Here is a 22,909-nt window from a genome sequence, read left to right as displayed (position 1 = left end):
AGAGCGGAGATCTCAGTCCCCGAAGGGACAAGCCGTGGTGAGTGAGGAACAAAAAGGTATCAGATCCTCCTCTGCCCACTCAGATCCCAGCCTGGGGGTGATCTTATTAAACCAGCAGCTCTGCACAGATTAGCCCAGCGGGGTTCCCTCTGGCTTGAGCCCGATGTCTGCCTGGATGCGTCTCGGTCTTGAAAAGAGAAAATCTCTCGAACCGACTTGAGCATAAACACCTGAAAGATCCCAATGCTTTACCCAGGGTGCCCGCAGGTACCGGGGGAGAGCTCGCCAGGCGCTGGATAAAGACGAACCTTGTTCGTTTCTCTCCGGGCTCAGTTTTTCTTAGTGTCTCTGTTCCCTCCAAGTACACAGGGGTTTTACTCTAGAAAAGAGGGGCCAGCAAGGGCAGCCTCTTACCCGCAGCAGCCCGCCTGAATATAGCGCTTTCCCCCACGCCCCGGCCACGGGTACTTCCTCAGATCCCCACTCGAGAGCCCCGCGCCGTGAGCCTCCCAGCGCGTTTTAGAACGAAACTTGCGGGGCGGGTGGTGGAAACCGTGACCCGAGGTCACTTTCCAGAACCCGACCGAGAATTGGCCCCTGTGGAACCCGACAGGAATGCCCGCACTTTCAGTCCGCAGATGCTGCGAGATACAGGTGCCGTGCGGGCTAATTCTGTGTCACCTCGGGCTAATTCTTTGAATATCGAGTGGCTTTCATCTCTGGGAGTTGAAAACTCGTAGGGGTGTGGGGGGCTTTGGTTTTCTGCAGGTTTTCTGCACCTCATTTAACGCGAACAGGGCCAGGCCCCTGGAAAAGTTTTTGCGTTGCGGACGAAATGAACTTTCGTACGGGAGCTGTCAGCTCAGCCCACGTGCCTAGCTTGAGAGGCGTGGAATTGCCCATAGTCCTAACGCCACCCGCAGGAAATTTAACCCCTGGCTAGGAATAAAACAACCCCCTAGCCCAGGCTGTTCGCCCTGGATCAGGAGCCCCCACACTCAGCAGGGAGCGGTTCTTGCTTGGGGCCGGCTCCGCACTGCGGGACTGGCGCTTGGAACAACGGATCAGCTTGAATTTGCGTAGTTACCTGGTCAATGAACGCGCCGCGAATGGTTCTGAAAAGCCCAGTTACCCAAAAGCCCAGCAATTCACTCGGTTAATTATGTAATTCTCCCCAGTGCATCCAGGAGAACCAGACAAGCCCCCAAAAACTAGGCTCTAGGGATCAGGGCTGACTGCGGCTAAAACAACCCCAAAATGGTTCTCAACGAATTGCCTAAATGGCAACCCTCGCTCGGGCAGCTTTTCTAACCCTCTCAGGCCAACCGAGCCTTTCTGTCATTTCTGTGTGGACATAGACAAATCCAGCCCAATACATGCAGCACACGGCAGTGCTATATTCTGCGTCGGGATCTCTGAAGAGTCTGTTTGCTGCGTGTATGGCAATGATCCAACGGTCTTTACACGGGAATTATCAAATGGTATTTACATGTCTATGCACACAGAGAATATTGAGATGTGATGTATAGAAAGGAGATGTAATACTCTGCATATTGCACACAAGCCTGTGTGTTGTGTATATTTATAGAAATGTACGAATGTAATAGCGACTATACCCACCCCTGTGTGTGTGGGGGGGTGTCTCTACTAAATGTATACTCTTTCTGTAAGGCACATATCGGTGCTCCCGGCCTGCCCCGGGGGTTTTGAAGCAGATCGATTATTTGAGAGCGGGTTTTCTCTGCTTCACACCCAGTTTGCTGCCTGCTCCGCTCTGCCAAGAGCGGGCACCGAGCTCCCGCACTGCACTGGCGCAGTGCAGAGGCGGCTGCGGGGACCTGCACGCCACCCAGGGTCACCTTTCGCCCAGCTCCCCCCGCGAGGCTGCGCGCCTTGCGGCTGCAGGCAGGAGTTTTTAGGCGCCGGAGAGCAAGGCGCCTGAGGTGTCATGCATTCACCCGCCCCCCCGAGCTTTTCGCTTGCCGTCCCTGGTCATTAAGGTGACCCAAGACGTTTCCTGGGGCGCGGGGCAGGCACCTGCAATCTGCAATAGGTTTGCTGGCTGCAGGCAGGCCGCCCTCCCCAGACCTGTGTCTGGGAGCCCTTATCCCCCGGCGAGAGCAGGATCCGTCCGGGTTCTCTCCCCTTCCATGTGCTGAGCCTGCCGCTCCTTTCCCCTAAGCGGGTCCTGGTCGTGTCCCCCCTTGCAAACAACTCACTGCCCTGGCAAAGCTCGCAGGGCCCGATCCTGCATCCTGCTCCCCACCCCAAACTCCCACAGTCTCCAAGTGCGGAAGGGAGGCAGGAGCCGGGGCCAGAGAAAGTCACTCGTCTCCTTTCTTGTGGGGAGCCGCAGAGACATCGGCGCGGGTGGGTTGTGGAGGTGGGACATCCGGCCGGGCCCAGTCTGGCATTTAATGTCACTTAGGTACAAACCAGCCACGGAATTAAAAAACAAAATAAAGAGACAAAGACCCAGGGAATGGGCTGGATCCTCCAGGTACAACTCCCACTGCGTACAATCTGCAGGCTCAGGCCCGCGAGCTGGAGCGGGTTGTTCTCCACACCCGGTGTCTTGCCTCCAGTTAGTTCCCAGGTTCCTGCTTTCCCCTCTACGGATCTCTGTGTATTTCCCCACTAAAAAGCTGCTCGGTTTCCCCCCTTTTTAACGAGATGCGCCATTCGAGGGGGATTCCAGCTACTAGGAAACCAGGGCCTCCTAACTGCGGCTGGAAAGCAGGAAGGGGAACCGACCTGACAGCAAGAGTTTGACTTTGCCGCAGAAGAACCTGAAGGCCACACGCTGGCTTCCCAGGCAGGACACAGCCAGGCAATTTGACAAGACCATGTCCTTTGGGCTGAGTGAGGCTAATAGCCGGAACCGAACTCCTGCGGAAGGGAGAGGGACGAGTGCCACTGAAATCTGGAGATAAAACCCAGGTCAAGCTTTAAGCAGAGATCGGGGATGTTTTCCTTACTATCCTGCTGGGGCCAGGTGTCCCAATGGCTGCCCATCACCCGTGTGGACGTGGGTAGCATCAGGGCTTCAGGGGTAGGCGAGCCAGGCGATGTCCGGCGGTTGGAGACAGACTGTCATAGTCCAAGGGGCCCTGATTGCACCAAATGCCCGATCGTAGGGCAGAGGCTGCAGGGGGAGCTCTGGGGTCAGTTCTGCCGAGGGAAAACAAGGGGGTGTGGGGGACCGGGTCCCATGGACTTCAGTGGAGCCGGGCCCAGCTTCAAGAGTGCTTCGAGGTTACGGACACACGAAGAGAAAAGTGTCACTAGCAGGCAGCGAGGCTGGGACCCGGATTTCCAGCCCCGTATGCAGTTGTGGGAGGATTTCACGTTCATAACTAGAGCTGGGGAGAGCTTCCAGAGCCTTACACGTCTTCAGCGCCCCCCCACCTACTAATAACCCCCCATTCTAGTCACAGCCCCCCGCCCCCCAGCACAGCCCCCAGCTCCCTGCCCGGAGAAGCCAGCGAGCGCGCTGCAGGGCTCACCTGCAAACACGCTCCACTTTAGACAGATGGATTCGCTCATTGGGCTTAACGGGGCTACTCCCTTGAGTAAAGTTACTTGTGTGGGTCTGCTGGATCCGGGCAAACCCGCTGCTGAGGGGGCCCAGGGACTGCCACTCCCACGGGCGTGTGCCTGCAAACACCAACAGGACCTGCGCTGGCGTGAAGTGAGTCCGGTGAGTTGCAGGATCGGGCCCGTCAGGCAGCGTGTGACAGTATTTTCACACCCACCCTCCTCCCTTCTTATTCCCACATGCGCCCTGCATGACTGTTCAGACTCCCCACTGGGGGCTGGGCTTCTGTGAACCTCTGCGAAGTAAAACAGATTCATTCCTGAACGCCGCTAACTCATACAGTGATTCTAAAACAATTCCCACTATGAATGATGTTAGTTACACTACGAACTTTTGAAGGTCTTGGTCAGCTGGAGTCCCTTAAGTGCCGGACCTATGACTAGATAATCATCGCTCAGAACCTGTTTGACGGGGTAACCCTAGAATTTTTATTTAATCTCCTGCTGGGGCCATGTGTCCCAATGGCAGGCCATCCTCCCTGTGAACATGGGTAGAATCAAAGGTTCAGGGGTGGGTGGAATATTCCCTCTCCTAGCCAGCTGAGTAGCTAGTTGGCTAGTCTGTGGGCTAGTTGGCTAGTCCGTTTCTCTAGACCACATGGGTATGTACAGGGGATGCACATGGTCATCTGCCCTCACCCCCCTCATGGATAAGTTTACAGGGTGAGGGATTGATGGGTAGAGGCCACAAGATGAGCTTTATGGTCTGCAGAAAAAGTGGTAAATAATTAACTTGTCTTGGCCCCTACTCAATGTCAACCGGGGTTTGATTTACCGTGAAGGCAATGGAGCCTTCTGAATCGGTTTCCTACTGGAAATGGTGTACCATATCTGATTAAAGTAGGACCACATAGATCATTGTTGCAAACACTGTTATAGATTTACAACAAATCTTGTATAAAATGTGGCATGTAAAATGTCTCTGAAAAGGTTAGGTTTCGCTGAGTGTGATTATGGTATCTGTATGCATGTATCACTTTTGTATTTGAAGTTATGAATATTAACTCTATACCTGGATTTCAAATGTTTGCTCCTGGGGTAACACCTACAAAGTACTTAGCCAGCACATCTAGGAGGCACTATTCAAATTGAGTGGCCCATCAAAAGGACACTTAACTCACAGTGGACCATAGGAGACGTCCATCTACACTGAGTGAACTGTCCTGTAAAGGTGTCTAGAATATAGGTAATGGCTTCTTGCAATGACTGAGTGAAATTGGGCATGAACATGTGACTTGCCCATGTGACTCCAAACACTATCTGGTCACCTGTGAGTCTCCACTAGCTGGGCTGAGGTTTTTGTTTGAAACAATGGGTTTCCCGCCACACCACAGAGGATATAAATGGCCCTGGAAACCCCTCCATTTTGCCTCTATCCTGCTCCAGCCTCTATCCTACCCTCTGGACTATGGACTATACTAATGAGAGTATTCTAACCACTGGACTGAGGGTCTCCCAATGATTTGGAAGCAGCCAGAGACTTGACTTAAGCCAGCAGTTTATTCCATCACTACTACAAACCTGGACCAAGAACTTTGCAATTACTGTATGTATCTGATTCCTTTAACCAATTTTAACTTTCTTTCTTTCTTTCTTTCTTTCTTTCTTTCTTTCTTTCTTTCTTTCTTTCTTTCTTTCTTTCTATGCTAAAGGACTGGCATCAGCATGACTTTTGGGTAAGATTTAAGTTATATATTGACCTGGGTGTGTGGCTGGTCCTTTGGGATCAGAAGAACTTTTAGTTGATGAGACTGGTTGTAAAGAACCACTCACCTTTACATCCAGTGTTTCCGGTGGTAATATAAGGACTGGAATGCCGGAGGAAACTGCTTTTATGACTTCTTGTTAGCCAGTGTGGTGAAACAGAAGTTTACTTTTGTTGCTGGTTTGATAGATCTTATGGGGGATTAGCCACCAGTCGTGGGGTGTATCTGCCTATTTCTCAGCGGTTCATCTTGAATTTGGCATCCTCAGTTGTGATCCAATGAGGCACTTTGACACATGGAATTTGTGCTGCAGCAGAATTTCGGTGGTGTTTCAGAGATAGTCCACTTATGTCAACGTGGACAGCCGTAAACCATGACACAGATTGTGGAGGACTGCAAAATTACCCAACTTCCTGGAGGTCTTCATGCCTTGAACATAGTTGATAAGAACGCTGTGGCTTGTCTTGCTCAGATTGCATGCACCAAATAAATAAATAAATAAGATCTTGTTCATTGCAAGTTGTGTTAGCATGGTAGTGCTAAAAAGAACTAGATACGTTCATGTGCCCTAGCCACTAGCCCATACCGACTTGTAGTGCCGCTGTTTTTATAAAGACAGGAAAAATCCATCGAACATGTTTGGTTGAAGAGTTTAGATTGCCCTGAATTTCTGAATCAGAGATGAAGGGGTAGGTTAACAATATGATATGGGAGCATCTTTGGAACCTTTTATTATCTGCTAAAAACAAAACATCAAAATCAAAACCAACCAAAGAGAATCTTTGACAATATTTAACACTAGGCTTGTACCGGTGCAGACTGTAAGGGCTTGCTCGAAAACCCTTTGGAGTTGACAGAAAGAGGCTCATTGTTTGCAACAGACTTTGGATCAGGCTGTGCAAAAGCTTGAGGAACTAGGTATTATGTATGAAAAGACATCTCGGAACATTAATTCCAGAGGACCTGAGCTTTCTAGCTTTACTCAAGCAAAACCAGAGTGGATTTAAGTTGCAGGTTCCTTTTTTTTAAAAAACAAAACAACAGCCCAAAATTGTACTGATGTGTTTACATGAGTCATATGCTACACACAGTCTTGAAGAATGTCATTTTAATAATAGAACTACAAAGATAACTACCCACAAATAAAATGCAAACCAGTGATTTCTATAGTACGTTATAACCAAAGATATTCCAGAATATAAAAGTTTCCAGTTGTAAATCACTTTAAAGACCAGTTAGTCTTTTAAGATGAAAGGGGAAGTGTCAAATTAACAATTCTGCCAACTAAAAATCATCCTCAGTCTCAGAGATTTTGTCATCTTGTCCATGATGACACAATTATTTTTGTATGATTAAAATCTAAAAATAAGTACACCGCTACCTCGATATAACGCGACCTGATATAACACGAATTTGGATATAACACGGTAAAGCAGTGTTCTGGGGAGGGCTGGGCTGCGCACTCTGGTGGATCAAAGCAAGTTCAATATAATGTGGATTCACCTATAACGCGGTAAGATTTTTTGGCTCCCGAGGACCGCATTATATCAAGGTAGAGGTGGACTTCTGATCTTCTAAGCTTCAATGCAGCGAAGCACTTAAGCAAATATATAACTTTAAATATCCCAAATGATCCTGCAGGCTTCAATGGGAAGGCACACATGCTGCAACTTAATTATGGGTTTAAATTTTAGTGGGATTGGGGTATTAGCGAGCATTGAACTTTACCAGAAACAAATTGCAACCAAAGCACTTAATTTGCTTGTAATGTTCAAAAAACTTCAATTTAAGAACCTGTGCTTGCATGCATCTTGCCCCCTAAAGAATTCTTAATGTCAATTTCTTTTGAAAGATCTCTTTCCCTCCTTTGACAGAGTCTATTTTTAAATCTGCCATCACCAATAGGTTGCAAAGCACATGGAAAGAGCACGATACAATTTCTTTCCCACTGGCTATAAACACTTGCCAGAGCTGAGGCACCTGGAAGGTGATATGGATGCACAGCAGGGACTGGCAGAGCAAAGGTATGGTCCAATATTTCTCCCAAAAGACTTGGCGTCCCGTTCTGCCAGCTGTAAAGTGTATAGGATCTCATAGAATGGCACATGTAGTCAGGTACTGGTTTTGAGTAAGGGTCATATGGCTGAGCTCTTGGTAAAGAACTACCCATGTTCATACCCTCTAAAGCCATCGGCCTTGCAAACCGATAGGTCTCGATTTATTCCCTCACATTATTTGTGGGATACATAAGGGGCCTGAGCGAACTTTCATTGCTGTCAGAGGGTGTCTCATTTCATCACATTTTGGGGGACAGGGATTAAACTGTATAAAGTAGCTAAGGTATTTCCCCCATGCTCTGGATTTAAACCAGTGTTGTACTTACACTTGTCACTAGCTGGAGGCAGAGCCTTCAGAGGACACACCGATATTTTCAGCCACTTTCTTATCTCCACCCAACCCTAGCCACGCTGCTCTTCACTGGTGATGCTTTGCGGGCAAGCTGCGCTTTTTAGGTGTGATCGATTGCACAGGAGAGATATTTAGCAACATGGAGACCACAAAACAGAAACGCACCCTCAGATGTTAACGTGTGCAATGGACGTCTAAGCTAGTCAGGCTATGGGCCTGATCCAAAGCCCATCAGAGTCAACGGAAAGACTCTTACTCCAGTGACCTTGGGATGCTGTATCCCCACGAATCATGACCCAGCTTTGGTTTGGCCTCATTAGAGTCCCTGCATAAAAAGTGCACGGCCTCATCTGAATGCTCATGGTTCCCACTGACATCAGCGCTCAGTGCCTAGACGAAAATCCGGCCATTGGCTCAGAGGTCTCTGGTGTAGCTCCACCAGCGGGGATCTTGTCTCCGCAGGCTGTGCTCTCTCTTAGGTTAGGCTGTTGGTGTGCAGAGCCCATCACCTGCCATGTGGACCAATAACGTCTCATGGTGTTCTTGTACTCCCTCTTCTGTCTAACCATTCTCTCTTCAATTCTGACTGTAATCCCCTGGGGGCAGAGACTGTCTTTTTGTTTGGTGTATGTACAGCACCTAGCACAATGAAGTCCCGGCCCATGACTGGGGTTCTTAAGTATTATGGTACTATACATAATAATTAAAAGCAATAATAATAGCCCCTAGTAGTGACATCCTCAGAAGAAGGCAAGACCTGAGGCCATGGATGTCAAGCGCTATGGATTGGCAGCTTTCGAGGAGAATTGTGTCCATAGACGGCTGGGCTGGGACTACATGATATGGTCAGTATAGCCAGGCAATAGCATTTGAATGGAATGGCGAGATTGAGTTGCACATAAGCCACAGTTTAACTGTGTTATAACTGAGTGACATTCTGTAGGTGAAAGCGCTCAACGGGTGGTTGAAAAGAAGCACTTGTAAAGCCTTTGAACAAGTGTGGCATTGAAAACCACTTGCAAGGTAGTGACTATAAAAAAATACAATGGGCCCGGTGTCGATCGGCACGACTGCCTGGCTGGCTGTGGGGTAGTGCTGCTTTGCACCAGAGGAGACCAGGCAAAGGCCCAGGGCCGGTTTTCCTCTTACGAAAGCTGCTCCTCCTTACAGGGTAACAAGCACTTCACACTGCCTTGCCGCGTGCTGTGCAGCAACCCAGGGCAGATCGGTTACTTTGGACAGTATTGTGCTGGGAAGTATCAAGGCCTAAGAAATGTTTGACATCTTCAGAGGACCCATGTGTGTGCTCTCCCCGACCACCGAGTTCTGAACAGCCTGGGTCAAGTTCATCTGTGGAAGAACATGGCTGGAATCAGTGGCGTTACCCCAGGGATACCATTGATGCCACTCGATTATTAATTATTTGTTTGTATTACAGGATTGCCCAGAGCCCTTGCCCAAGATCAGAGCTCTGTTGTGCTCAGCATGGTGCAAACACATAGAGACACACGCCCTGCTCTGAAGCAGAGGGGCAACCAGAATTTTCCTGAGGAAGCCCAGAGCTGGGCCTCCCCTGCACTGCCCCCAGCCCCACACATTTTCCCCTTTGTGCTCCCACTCTGCTGACTCTGCACCCAGCCCTGCCATCTCACATACACTATCCGCCTGCTGCCCCCTACCGAGCCCCAAACTCTTACCTGGAGAGGTGATCAGGCTGAAGGGCAGTGTCCTCAGCAGGAGCCAGGCAGTGCTGGGAGCCTCAGATCCCATCTTCCCTCTGCATCCCTAGGAAGCAGAGCCAGTCTCCCCACTGCCTGGGTACTGGGGGTTCCAGCTTCGCTTTTCCCAGGAAGCTGAGGGTGGCTGGCACCCATGGACACTGGAAGGACTGCCAAGGTGGTGATGAGGTGCCAAGCAGTCACATGGGGTTGGAATGCGGCTCAGATTTGGCTCAGCCACCCTTCCATCATGGCAGAGGGGCTCCCAGGCCAAATCTGAATGACTGCAGTTGCCACCTTGCACACGGGGTTGCAAGGCAAGTTAAGGCAGAATGAAAAACTTAAGCTGCTGCAGAATTCAGCAACCCTCTTATAAAGTAGCATATTTAGGCCAGGGCACATAACCCCAGTGCTCCAGGATCTGCACTGGCTGCTTATCTGGATGGAAGTTAAGGTGTCTTTTTGTTTATTTGGAAAATAACCCTGCAAGAGGCAGCTGCCCAAATGCCATTCACTTTCAATGGGAGATGGGTGCCTAGCTCCTTTGGGACCTCCAGCCCAAATGACCTAGCACCTGCCTGCTTGAGAGACCACCTCTCCCCTTGGGCCACACCACTGCTGTGATCAGTGGGGATCCTAGAGCTGGGCCCCCCACAATTTAAAAGAAGTGAGGGGCTAGCAGTAGAGTAGACCTGGGAGGAACTCTGAGCTTTGGAATTCCCTGCCTTGCTTGGCTATTTGTTGAATCTTCAGGGCACGGTGCGAAGCCTACGTGCTTAGGCTTACATTTTTTATCTTGGGGGCATAAAATTAGGTTCCTGCAACCATCTTTAGGCATCTAAATAAAAGGGCCATAACAGTTAATGGGACTGGCATGTGCTAAGCATCCTTATAAAGCAGGCCGCTTGATTTTAGATGCCTAAAGATGCATGCAGCTCTGAGCACCCCGGTTTGAAAATGTTGAACTTTGGCGCCAGGGAGGGAAGAGGTTTGTGGGGGAGAGGCATTCTGCTAGAGGTGTCAGACTTGTCTACATGGCAACTTACAATACTGCAAGCTGGAGTGTGAGACTACAGTGCACCAGCTTGCTGTGCACAAATGTCCCACGGGGACACCGCCGGGCGCAACGTAGCATATTACTGCTTCCAAGTGCCTGGCACCAAGCTGCATTCTGGGACTGTCACTGTGCTATAGCGGGGGCCACACGGGACATTACTGTTTGGCAAGTGGGTGCACTGTAGATTCACAGGAACTTGCCGTGGAGACAAGCCCTTAGTTTTATAGAAGTGGGTTAGCTGCTGTTTTTGCTTGAGGAAGCCCCGCCCCTCCATCCCTGCAGAGTATGCTCCAGCTGGACACAGGATTGAAAAGGGAGCAACCCAGCTCAGAAGGGTAAGGCTGGAGAGGACAGACTTCCCCTGAAAGCTCCTGCCAAAAGGGGAGAGGGGTGCCTCCCTGAAGTACCAGGACTATATGCGGAGCTTGGCTGTGGCTAGTGGTTTGGTTTCATTTTTCCTTTTCTGGGACCAGAAGTGGAGGGAGTGACCCATGGAGGGTAACTCAGAGGGTCCGACTCCTTCTCCTTCCTAGGACCCTGGGTCGTTGCCCGGTGGAGTGCGCAGGACTGGGTTCCTTTACCACTACCCCACGACTGAATGGATGCTAACCATTTGGCCACCCAACCCACCGAGGATCCTACTACACATCTTTAGGTAGGTATTAATATGAATCCAAAGAACTGAATAAAAATTAGAGCTGGTCATAAAATGGAAATTCTGTCCAGTGGGAAATCCCAAGATCTTGAAATGTTGTTTAATCCAGAACTGAGATGGAATATTTTTACAATGTTTCCTTGATTTTTCATCTTGGCCTTTTTAGAGCTTTGATAAGGTCAACACAGTGTGTTCGGCAAAGATTTCAACTAATATATAATACAAATGGCAGTCAAGATGAAGCCTTTCAAGCTTATTAGAATGAATATTTTTGACAATTTTTCATCAACCACTTAGACCAGGGGTAGGCAACCAATGGCATGCATGCCGAAGGCGGCACGCGAGATGATTGTCAGTGGCACTCACACTGACCGGGTCCTGGCCACCAGTCTGAGGGGCTCTGCATTTTAATTAATTTTAAATGAAGCTTCTTAAACATTTTAAAAACCTTATTTACTTTACATACAACAATAGTTTAGTTATATATTATAGACTTATAGAAAGAGACCTTCTAAAAATGTTAAAATGTATTACTAGCATGCGAAACCTTAAATTAGAGTGAATAAATTAAGACTCGGCACAGAACTTCTGAAAGGCTGCTGACCCCTGATTTAGACAAAATCAATACATTCCCATGAAATAGTTCAATTTTTAGTCAAATCAACATTTTCTGAGGAAAAACAACGTTTTATCTGAAGATTTTGACCTGCTCTAATAAAAATCATTTGACTAGCGTGGCAGAAGTTTCATAGAAAATCTGAAAATCATTCTCATAATCAAAATTTATGAGGTAATTTATCTTAATCAGCCATTAAATGCACACAAATGGATTGTTTCTTTTGAAGTTTGTAAGGACTGCATTGTGAAATGTGATTCCAAAGAATAGGAACGCTAAACAACCAACCAATCAAACAGCAAGAAGTCAATTATTAGATTTGAATTCTCTGAATTATGATTGAATCATTAAGCATTGCGCATGTCATGGGAAAGATCACCTTGGATTAAAGAAATGTTTGGGAGCACATTGTTTATTTCACCCATCAGCTTGGCCTTCTGACCACAATGGCGGATTATGGTTGTTTTCATACATAGGTTGCTGTTGCTATTTTTGCCAGTGTCTATTACAGTAAAGATACTGACCTTGCAAGATGCAATTGACATATGGATGAAGGCTGAATTCTTTTTTATAAATATTCCAGTATATATAATAATTTCGTCCTGTGGCAGTGCTCCGAAAAGCGACAGTTTTTTCTAAATAATCAGTGATAGTGCTTATTGTTGAGTTACAGTGTTATGATCTGTTTGCCTGGATTCAGCTGTTACCAACAATTTGCAGAGATTGAAAGAGGCTTTGAAATGGAGGCTTAGGAATTGCTTTCAAAAGACATCAGCAGATTGAAAAGAAACCTGGGGTTTTCGTGCTCGCTGAAATCATTTTCACACAAAACCCAGATTTAGTAGTTACAAGTGTTGCTTAATGACCCTGTTCATGAAAGACGAAAAATGTTGTCATAAAGACATTCCTCTTTTAGGTCACAGATATTTAATATATGAGTCAGGATGCGTATTGCCTGCCCCTATCAAAAGGTGAAATCAAGTACTTATCAGCAGGCAGGTATTTATTGATTTCACATTTGCTCTAGGAAATACCACCCCAAAAAAGGCCTTTCTATGCTGACAGGAAAGCATTCTTAGATTCACAAATAGAATTACCCTTTTCTTGCTTTAAGGAAGTGGCAGTAGCTTTCTTCTGGTAGACCCACCAGAGAAACTATCCGCTGCTTTTTTAAGGCCTGATACAAAACCCACCAAAGTAAATTGACCACATCGTCTTGCCAGTATTCCAGCAGCTGTCTCAGTACTGCTATATACAGAGGCAATATTACCACCTTATTCCTGCTTGCTCTTGGTTATACATCCCAGGCTCACATTAGCTCTCTTAGCTACAGCAAGATCCTGGGAGCGCATGGTCACTTGGTTATCCACTCTGACACCTAAGTCCTATTCAAAGCACCTTCCAGGATGCAGTCCCCCAATTTACAGGCATGACCTAGAGTCTTTATCACTAGAAGTAGAGACCTTGTATATGGCTTCATGAAAATACATGTTTGAATGAGCCCATCTTACCAAGCCACCCAGAGCACTCTGCATAATTGGCCTGTCCTTGTAATTATTTACCATTTGACCAATTTTTGTGCCATCTCAAAGCATTACCAGCAATTATTTTATATTTCCTCCCACATCATCAATAAAGATATTGGATAGTACTGGGCCAAGAACAACTCCTCCTGGAGCCCTACTAGAAACATGCTATGGGCTGATGACGCCTCATCTGCAGCTACTTGTTGAGATCAATTTTTAGTCCATTTACTATAGGTTACGTTGATGTTGGATCCTAGTAGTTTTTTAGTCAGAATGCCTTGCCTCACCGAAGTCTGAGTACACTGGTACCTTTATTAAACAAATTCTAATCTCATTGTGCACCATCAAGTTTGTTTTTAACAAGACTAATTTCCAATAAAGCTGTGTTAATTGGCATTCATTATGCTATCACCTTTTACTTCTTTAATAATTGCACCCCCCCATCAGCCTTTCTATGGGCTTGATGTCCGACTGACAGTTTTTAAACACTGGTAGAATTTTGGATTGTTTCTCAGTAATCTGGAACTTCCCCACTGTTTCAAAGTTTGCTAAAAAGGCGCCACCAATGGTTTAGAGAGCAACTTAGCCACTCCTGGGTGCAAGTTACCTGGTCCTGCTGATTTCAAAAAGTTTAATAGTTGCTGTTTTAACATCCTCCCTGGTTACTGACAGAATTAAAAAAAAATATCCCAAAGTAGAATACTTTATTCAGTATCTTTGTAAATATACAACACAAATATTTATTAAGCACATAGGCCTTTTACTTGTTTTCTGCATCTTTATTGAAGATTATACCATCCATATCTAGCAATAGACCTAGCCCATTGTAAGGATTCCTTTTTACTGTCTATGACAGGGTGGACTAGGTCGGGAGGTGCCCTGCCGGAGGCCTCATGGCCCTGTATCACCCTGCCCCAGAATAGAGCAGCTAGGAGTCCTCCAGGCAGCCTAGAGTGGCTGCAGAGGAGCAGCCAATCAGACGGACTGCTGGAGTGGCCAATAAGGGGCCAGGAGGGCCAGATAAAAGGCAAGCAGCAGAGCAGGGCCTTCAGTTGCTGTGTGGATGTGATGAAGGAAGGTCAGGAACATCAGGACCATGGACAGCTCACTGCAGAGCGCTCACCTGGCAGAGCAGTTGCCCATGGAAGGCTGCCATAGACCAGGTGTGTGACTGGCATGATAGACTAGCAGCAGGACCATGAAAAGGTCAGCATGGGTAGAGTGAGCCTAGGGGGGCAAAGCACAGAACCTGGCCAGACCAGATGAGGTTACTGAGATGGTCTGGCCTGCTGGTCTGGTTACAGACTGAGCCCAGGGAGGGGTGCTGAAAAGGACACCAGCTGAGGGTACCAAGGTGGGCCCCAGCTGGGTGGTTGAAGAAGGCAGTGCCTCTGAGAAGCCTAAGAGCTACGGCCCCATACCAGGGTGGTGATAAAAATTCAGGACTATATATCCTGGAAGGGGAGACTGCGTACGTAGCTTGGCTGGAGAGCTGAGTTGCTGAAGACTCACCAAGAGAACCATCGGGTGCTCATGAGAGGTGAGTGCCACCCTGAGATGAGAACTAAAATGAAAAGCAAGCTCACACTGAATCAACCAAAGGAGGCCACCTGTGAGAGGTGGGTGAAACCCCTGAAAAGAACTGTGATTGCATGTACATCCCCCAAAGAAAGAGGGCACTCGCAAGAGGTGGGTGCCAACTCCATTACACTGTCCTTAACCTTACTGGCTGGAGACTTTTCATTGAGACCTTCAGCTTCTCTTATCAATTGTCTGTCTCTTCACTTCTAATTTATGGTCATTGCTATTAACTTACCCTTCTTCCATTTGTTATATTGTTCTTTTACTTTTTTAATTTTCAGCTTTCATTTCCATTCTTGGTCAGGATGGTATTTTTAAATGAAATCTTTCATGATTACGGAATTGTGAGGGTTTTTTCTGGGCATCTAATAAAGTTTAAATCAATTTCCAATTATCATGCAGATGTTTTTTGTTAAAAATTTTCTACCCAACCAACTAATTGCTCATAATTGTTTTCAGCTTTTGAAAATTGGTCCCTGTGTGTGTGCATACGCACGTGTGCGCGCACACACACACTGATCTGAACTACATTCTGTTTGCACATAATGAAAGTAATTAGCTTCCAATCACTTGTACCGTGGCAGCCACTAAAACTTAGTTCAGTTATCAATTCATCTTTTCTGAAAGAGGTCTAAATTAGAATTACTCTGAGTTGGGTGTAATACTTTTTGTGTTGAAAAATTATCTATAATCTTCCAAGGATGTTTTACTAGCGGCAACATGAGGATCCTCCAACATGCCACCCAGACTGAAATCTCCCATGATAATGCAATTTTTCTTTCTACACATTCTAGATAGATGCTTAAGGAGCAGCTCCTCCTGCCCTCTTGTCTGAGTCGGTGTCTATAACAGACGCCATCCGTAACCCATCTTGTGATTTAACTGTCACACACTGATCCATAATCATTCCAGGTCCTGGGCTTCTGAACTGTCAAACTCCAAAGCAGGTAATGGCATGCCTAATGCAGCGATGCCAACTCTGATCCTTCTACCCACTCTGCCTTTAACAAATAGGGCTGTATCCAGAAGTTTAAACATTCCATCCACGAGCTAGTGAAAAGGATCAGCAAGCAGAGGAGTTTTGTGAGGGAGTTCTCCAGGTGGAGGAGAAGTGGCTACATGACCCTTTGGGGGAATCTGTCTGCTCATTTATTCATTGCTTGCTGGGTTAAAGATGATTGCATGGTCTGTTTGGCGGGGGGGCAGTGTGCTGAGTCTAGCAGCCCACTAGGCCAGGCTGAGAGCTTCCCAACGAGGCTCTAGCATGCCATTCCTTGGTCCCTGACCTCTTCAAAAGCCCTTGACAAGGGGGCAGGGCTAACCCAGGGAGAACAGGGGATTAAAAAGACAGTTTCTAAGCGACCAGAGGAGCTAGAGACCTGGGGAGTTTTGCGAGGGAGTTTAGAGAGGGCATGTGAGAAGCAGATACACCTAACAAACATACTCTAAACTTAAGCCAACAACCTTCCTCACCAAAACCCCAAACCCACACCTTATGAGAATGCAGCCAGCAGCCCAGCAACAGAGTGGGGACTAATGCAGCATGTAGGATTACCTGCCTTGGGCAGGTGGCATATGTGTGCATTTGGTGCAAGCAACTCATGGCCAGTGGGGAGACAGTACAGGCTCTTGAGTCCAGAGTGGCTGAACTAGATGAGCTAAGGTGGGGACGGAGAAGTGCATAGATGGGACACGGTAGAGTGGTCCCACCCCCAGTCTGACAGCCTCTGTGCTGTTGAGGAGTAGGGCTGGCTCCAGAGGTTTTGCCGCCTCAAGCAGCCAAAAAAAACCCCCAACACTTTTCCCCCCAAAAAGCCATGATCGCAATCCGCAGCAATTCAGCGGGAGGTCCTTTGCTCCGACCAGGAGTGAGGGACCCTCCCCCGAATTGCTGCCGAATAGCTGGACCTGCCACCCCTCTCCGTAGTGGCCACTCCAAGCACCTGCTTGCTAGGCTGGTGCCTGGAGCCGGCCGTGATAAGGAGGATAAGTCTCTGGGAAGGAGAAAATCAGGCTGGAGTGGAGGGAAAAGACCCCATAGTTGGGACCCTCCTTCCAGGTGTCATGGTGCCCTCCTGCTGGCCTGGGGAAAAGATCTCAAACAAATGTGCTGTAGCATAGATGGCCATAAAGCAGAGGGAAGAAAGGAATGGGGTGGGCGAAGACACTTTCATACTCCATATCAGATTCACTCACTTAATAACACCACACTATGGGAGCTTTCTGTAGTCTATAAAACTCATGAAGTACACCCACAAAGCTCCAGACACTCCTGTCATAGATTAGGAAACTACTCACTCAATCACCAGAGACCAGAGCTGTGTGAATAACCAATTTTTCAGTTCACTCTCAATTCTGAAAAAAAATTCAGGGGAAAAAATTGTTTCGGGTTGACCCTTGTATGAAATTTTCTAAAAGTTTTTGGCAAATGGAAAAGTTGAAAACAATTCATTTTACTTTGAACTAATGTTCTTGTTCAGCCAGAAACTAAACATTTTGTTTCAGTTTGGAGCTTTTAAAAACATTTTTAATTATTTTGAAATTTAAGACAATTTTGAAACAAAATCAAAAAAATTAATGTAGGAAATGTCAAAATGAAACAGTTCAACTTTTTTCTGATTTCTCCTCCCCACCCCCAATGCAAACAATTTGGTGAATCAGACACAAATTTGCTAAATGTTTTGGTGTCTTTTTTTTTTTTTTTTTTTGGAAAGTGTTGTGGATAAAAATTTTCCCTCAGGTCTGTCAGACACAGGGAAATCTAAAAGTGTTCACATGTACAACTCCAATAGGACTGAAAGCATCACATGTTCTTTCTTTGAGGAAAAACAAAAAACGCAGGAAAGAATTCCAAGTTAATGATCACTACCGACTTCCTTTATCGTACCAATGTCAGTATGGTCAAGGTGACTCTTTGGTTTAGGTTTAGATACAGTATTAAAGAGGATATCACAAAATAGATTTGTTGAAGAATCTTTGCCTTTGGCTTTAAACTCAGAATATTATTCTATATAAAATTAAAAGTAACCATAGTTACTTGGATCTTGAGCTCAGAGACCAAATGGAAGGGACTTCGGAATGGCAGTACAGACCGGGGCATGAGTGGCGTTAGTGGAATGTTTTCTTGAGAGGTGAGTACACTGTTTGTTCTGGCAGGGTGAGTGATTTTTCCAAGGGCTGGATAGAACTGAGACAGAAGGATGGCTTGTGATTATGGCACTGGAATAGGGCTCAGTAGGCCCACGTGTTATTCCTGGCTCACCCACTGATGGCCTTGGACAAGTTACTTCATCTGGGTGAAATATTGTGCCCTGCGTTATGCATCAGGTCAGACCAGATGATCATAATCTTCTGTTCTGGCTTTATGTGGCTCGATGATAATGAAAGAACTCCTCTGACAAGCCAGCACACAGGGGCATCCTCAGTTGTTTCACGTGGGATGCACCATGTGCGGGGCCTCTGGGGATTCCAGTCCCAAGTTTTCTTCTCTAACAAAACTCCAGCCCAGAGCAAGGAAACAAAATGGAATTACCCACTGCCAAGCCCTAAACGTCTGCCTTCCCTAGCTCTGCCCCTGCTGGTGGTATGCGCCATGTGGAATGTGCATGCGATGTCGAATGCTATTGCCTGCATGGGCCAGGGAAGGGGCTTGGAGAGAGGTGGGCAAATTCACCCATTTATTCTGCTCCTGGAGCAAGTAGGTGAGGGGAAATAGGCAGAGCTGTGTCTCCACTTCCCCTGGTGTCTGGCCAGAGCAACTGAGCTCTGCAGGGGTATTGTAATTGCCTGTTCTAGGCCAGTACAGGAGCAAGGAGAGAAACGCTTGCATGGCACCTCACATAGTAGTATAGCAACCACAGATGCTTGCACAGACAAACTACACTCAACTCTAGACGCAGTGGCCCAGATCCTCTGAGGTATTTTAGGTATCTGATGGGATTTACTCATCCCTGCGGTGCCTCCTTTTAGCTGTCCCGGGGATTAATTCTGCTAGCCAGTGCGCCCTCTTCTGGTGGTGTCTCACTGTCGTCACTCCTGCTCCAGGACCCACATCACTCCCATGACCACGGCTTCCTCTTCATGACACAGGCCTCCAGCCATAGTGTGCTCTGTTCTCCCCTCTTCTGGGAGAACTGCAGTCTGCTATCCAGCCACTTCCCTCACTGTGGCAAGTGGCAGCCAACTGTCTGGACACTTCCTCAGTGGCGAGGAGGGTGGGACCCGGGTGTACCCCACCTACTACTCTGGGTCCAAGCCCAGGGACCCTGTAGATGGCTGCCACTTGCTGCATCCCCTCTGACTCCTCAGTTCATTTCCCTGGGCCACTTCCCCATGGCCCCGAGCAACCTCTTCACCCTTGCCTCAGGTCCTCAGTCTGCAAATCCCTGCAGCCAACAAGGAGCCATCTTTAGCTTTCTGGTGCACCCCAGTCACTGCTTGCAGCACTGCTCTGTCCAGGGTGCTAGTTCCCTTCTGCCTGGCCAGGAGCCTGAGCTTCCCTCATTAAGCTCCAGTCAGCTGCTGGACTTGCCCTCCCTGCTGCTCTTCTTATATGGGCCTGCCTGGCCCTGATTTGGCTGCTCCTTGCAGCTCCTTTCCTATTGGCTGCTTTTTGTGCAGTCTCCCAAGGGCTGTAACTCCTAACCGGCCAGTTTGGGGCAGTGTCTAACTCCAATTGAACTCAGAGTAGGTGTAGGGCAGGGGTTCCCAAACTTGGTTCGCGGCTTGTTCAGGGTAAGGTCCTGGCAGGCCATGAGACTTTGTTTACCTAAGCAGCTGCACCTACAGCCGCTTCACAGCTCCCAGTGGCCATGGTTCACTGTTCCTGGTCAATGGGAGCTCTGGGAAGTGGTGGCCCAGCCAGTTTGGGACCTTGTGGTGTAGGGTGACCATATTTCCTAAAGTAAAAATGAGATGGCCTGGGGCTCACCAGAATTGCCTCCTGAGCACCATGCTGCCTGGGGCTGGCGCTGATCCCTCAAACCTCAGTGCACAGCACCTCGCATTGCTGCCCTCCTCCCACAATGTTCCTCTGACGCTTTTTGGTAAACTGGGCATTTGTTCATCTGCTCTTCCCAACTGATGAGTTGGGAAGAGCAAATGGGACAAATGTCTATTTTTGTCCAAAAAAGTCAGGATGTCCAGGACAGAGCTTAAAAAGGTGACTGTCCCGGCCAAAACGGGGCATATGGTCAGTCACCCTAGTTAGGTGCCTAAGTATCTTTTTGAGATCTGGGCCAGAGAGTGTCACCCTTTGCCAAGGTCTACAAATATTTATTAGAAATGTCACCCTGAAATATAACTGAAACCTGTGAAAAGCTCCAAGGGCAATGAGGAAGGCTGAGTGCCACAGGGTAGTTCTAACAAGCTTATTTGTTGGGTTTTTTAACTGAGGAAGCTATTCAGAATGTGTCAATAATATGCAACAATTCACAGGATGCAAAGCCTTGAACAAACACGAAGGTCATTTAAAAAAAAAAAAGGCCATTATTCGGTCCAGTGGCACTTATGTAGGTTTAAAACATGCAGGTTTTTTGAAGTTTCATCAAAACAATCAGATGGCTAAGAGGTCCAGACCTCGTCTGGCTAATGTTAAAAGACTTCATAAGATAAGTTTCATTCTTTTAAAAAAATTGAGCACCTTTACTTCTCTAGTATTTTTTTCCCCATATTCAAGGCTGTTTTCTCTCTCCTGGATTTGATCATCATGCTGATGAACTGAGTTCTTTCTGCTCCAGTGCGTATGTGGGGATGAATCTGAAACAAAGTGTCACAAGGTTTCTCAGCTCGGTCATCACCATGGAAGTGCTTTCTGCAGAGTTATCTCCGCATTGGGGGGGCACGGGGGAATCGTTACCTTGAGCTGGGAGAAGAAAACAGAACAAACTGCAACAAAGACACAATGGGACCAGACAGTTCAGGGATCAATGAGATATGGAGTCTTTTACCTCAAGGAGCTTGATGTAGATCAGATACAGTGCCAGATCCTCAGCTATGCTGAACACATTCTTGACACAGCTGAAGAAGGGGAGCAGGGAAGGGGAAGTTGCTCTAAACCATCTGTTTCCTTGATTCTAAGGCTGTTTGGAGCCAACACAGGGATTCTCTAGGCAGGGCTGGCTCTGGCTTTTTTTGGGGGGGGGGGGGAACCCTGCAGGGCAGCCAGAGCCAGGGCGCGAACTTTCGGCTAGCAGGACTCCCTGCACTGCAGACATGCCCCGGGGCAGTGGAGTGCGCACCTCAGCAGGGGGGAGGGGAGGGAGCAGGGGCGAGAGAAGAGGTGCAGCCAGAGCTTCCTTCAACCGGGGTGCTCATCACTCGACCCTTCCCGCCGCACCGCGTGCTGGGAGGGCTCGGTGCCGCTCCGGTCGGCGGGGAGGGAAGGATGCGGGCTGCTGGGCTTGCTGCAGACCTGGCACTGGCTGCGGCAGATGAAGTGCACAGCTGGCTCCCAGCAGGGTGCTCCTCTCCTCCGTGCCACCACCCCCTACAGGGCGGCCAGAGCACCAAAGAAAAGAAAAGGGCGGCCTTGCTGCCCTAGGATTGGAAGGAAGCCGCCCCTTAGAATCTGCCGCCCCAAGCATGAGCCGGCCCTGTCTCTAGGCCCTTATCCAACCAAGAACTTAAGCATGGGCTAAACTTTAAGCACTAACTTCAGTGGGGCAATTTGTATTTTCAGAGTTAAGTGTTTTTTGCTGGATCAGGGTCTAAAAATTCCTGTCTTCCACAGTTCCATGGGGCAAGCTGCCATCATGCAATTTGCTCCTGTCAACTTGCATGCTATGGGCTAAATCCTCATGTGGTATAATTTGGCATAGGTCCATTCACCTCAATGATGCTATGCCATTTTCCACCAGCAGAGACCCTGGCCCTATATTAGAATGATGGGTGCATAGCTGAGTATTTGCAGTCGCTTCATAGATAGCGAATCACTGAGTTAGAGGAACAAGAACGCTGATTGGCACCCGCCGTTTAGTATTATATGGGCACAAATTGGAGAGAGGCCAAGCCGCTGTTCAGAGGGAAATTGAGGGTCATATTCCCAGCAGGAATAAATCAGGGAAGCTTCATTGAAGTCAGTGGGCCAGATCCCCAGTGCATGTAACTTAACATGTCTCCATTTGGTGGAGCTGGGCCAATTTCTACCCGCTGGGGACCTGACCTATTGGCCATAATGTTCAGCTTTAAAACTAACGTGGGAAATTATTTGGGCTTCTGAGCCCTTTTTCGTGAATCTTGCCTAACAATGGTTTGGGGCTTTGCCCTGCAGCCTAGAGACACTCAGTCCCATAACCTCAATGGTATTTAGAGGTCTAAATACCTCCTGACATCTGAGTATTTTGGGGTTATTTTACCCTGCAGAATCAGGTCTATTGGTGGGTATATATGCTTCTGTTGCTTGAATATTGATAGGACCTTTATTGTCTTCATTCTAGCATTACACTTCTAATTAATTAATGGCATTTTATACTAGTCATTTTTGAGTGCGAAGCTGTAAAAGCTGGCAAGCAGTTAATTAGTTCTCCCTATGCAAAGGATAGTAAGAAAAATATTTTCTCGAGGAATCCTCATTCTGTTCATTCAGAAAGGTCTTACCTGTGAGCTGGCTTAAGCCTTGCTAGATTTGTACTTTGAAAAGATGCTTTTGTCAAAAGGCAACCCCTTGGAAAAGAGGTTTGAGGGCAAAGGTTATTTTAGTGACATTGTTGAGTGAGTGGTGTTTAGAGCTTGTGAATCCAAAGGAAATCAAATATCTAAGCAACTCCCATCCTGAAGGACTTTTTCCTTCTGTTTTTAAATACGTATTCCCCTTTGTCTTAAATCTTTCTCCAGCACTGACATACACCACCACCGAATCGTGGATTTACTCATCTTTCATACTTGGTATCCCAGTCAGATGGGAAAGAGGTTTTGTTAGTGTATATTTTGATTTAAAGATAGAAGACTTCTGAGATTGGGAGTTGTTAATTGGTGGTCCTATTGCCATATTGATTGCTTGTTTTTCCACCTATTGCCTCTTTTCATAAACTTAGATCATGATTAA

The sequence above is a fragment of the Gopherus flavomarginatus genome, chromosome 4 (assembly GCF_025201925.1).
Source record: "Gopherus flavomarginatus isolate rGopFla2 chromosome 4, rGopFla2.mat.asm, whole genome shotgun sequence".
NCBI lineage: Eukaryota > Metazoa > Chordata > Testudines > Testudinidae > Gopherus > Gopherus flavomarginatus.
Note: the sequence above shows the minus strand (reverse complement) of the source record.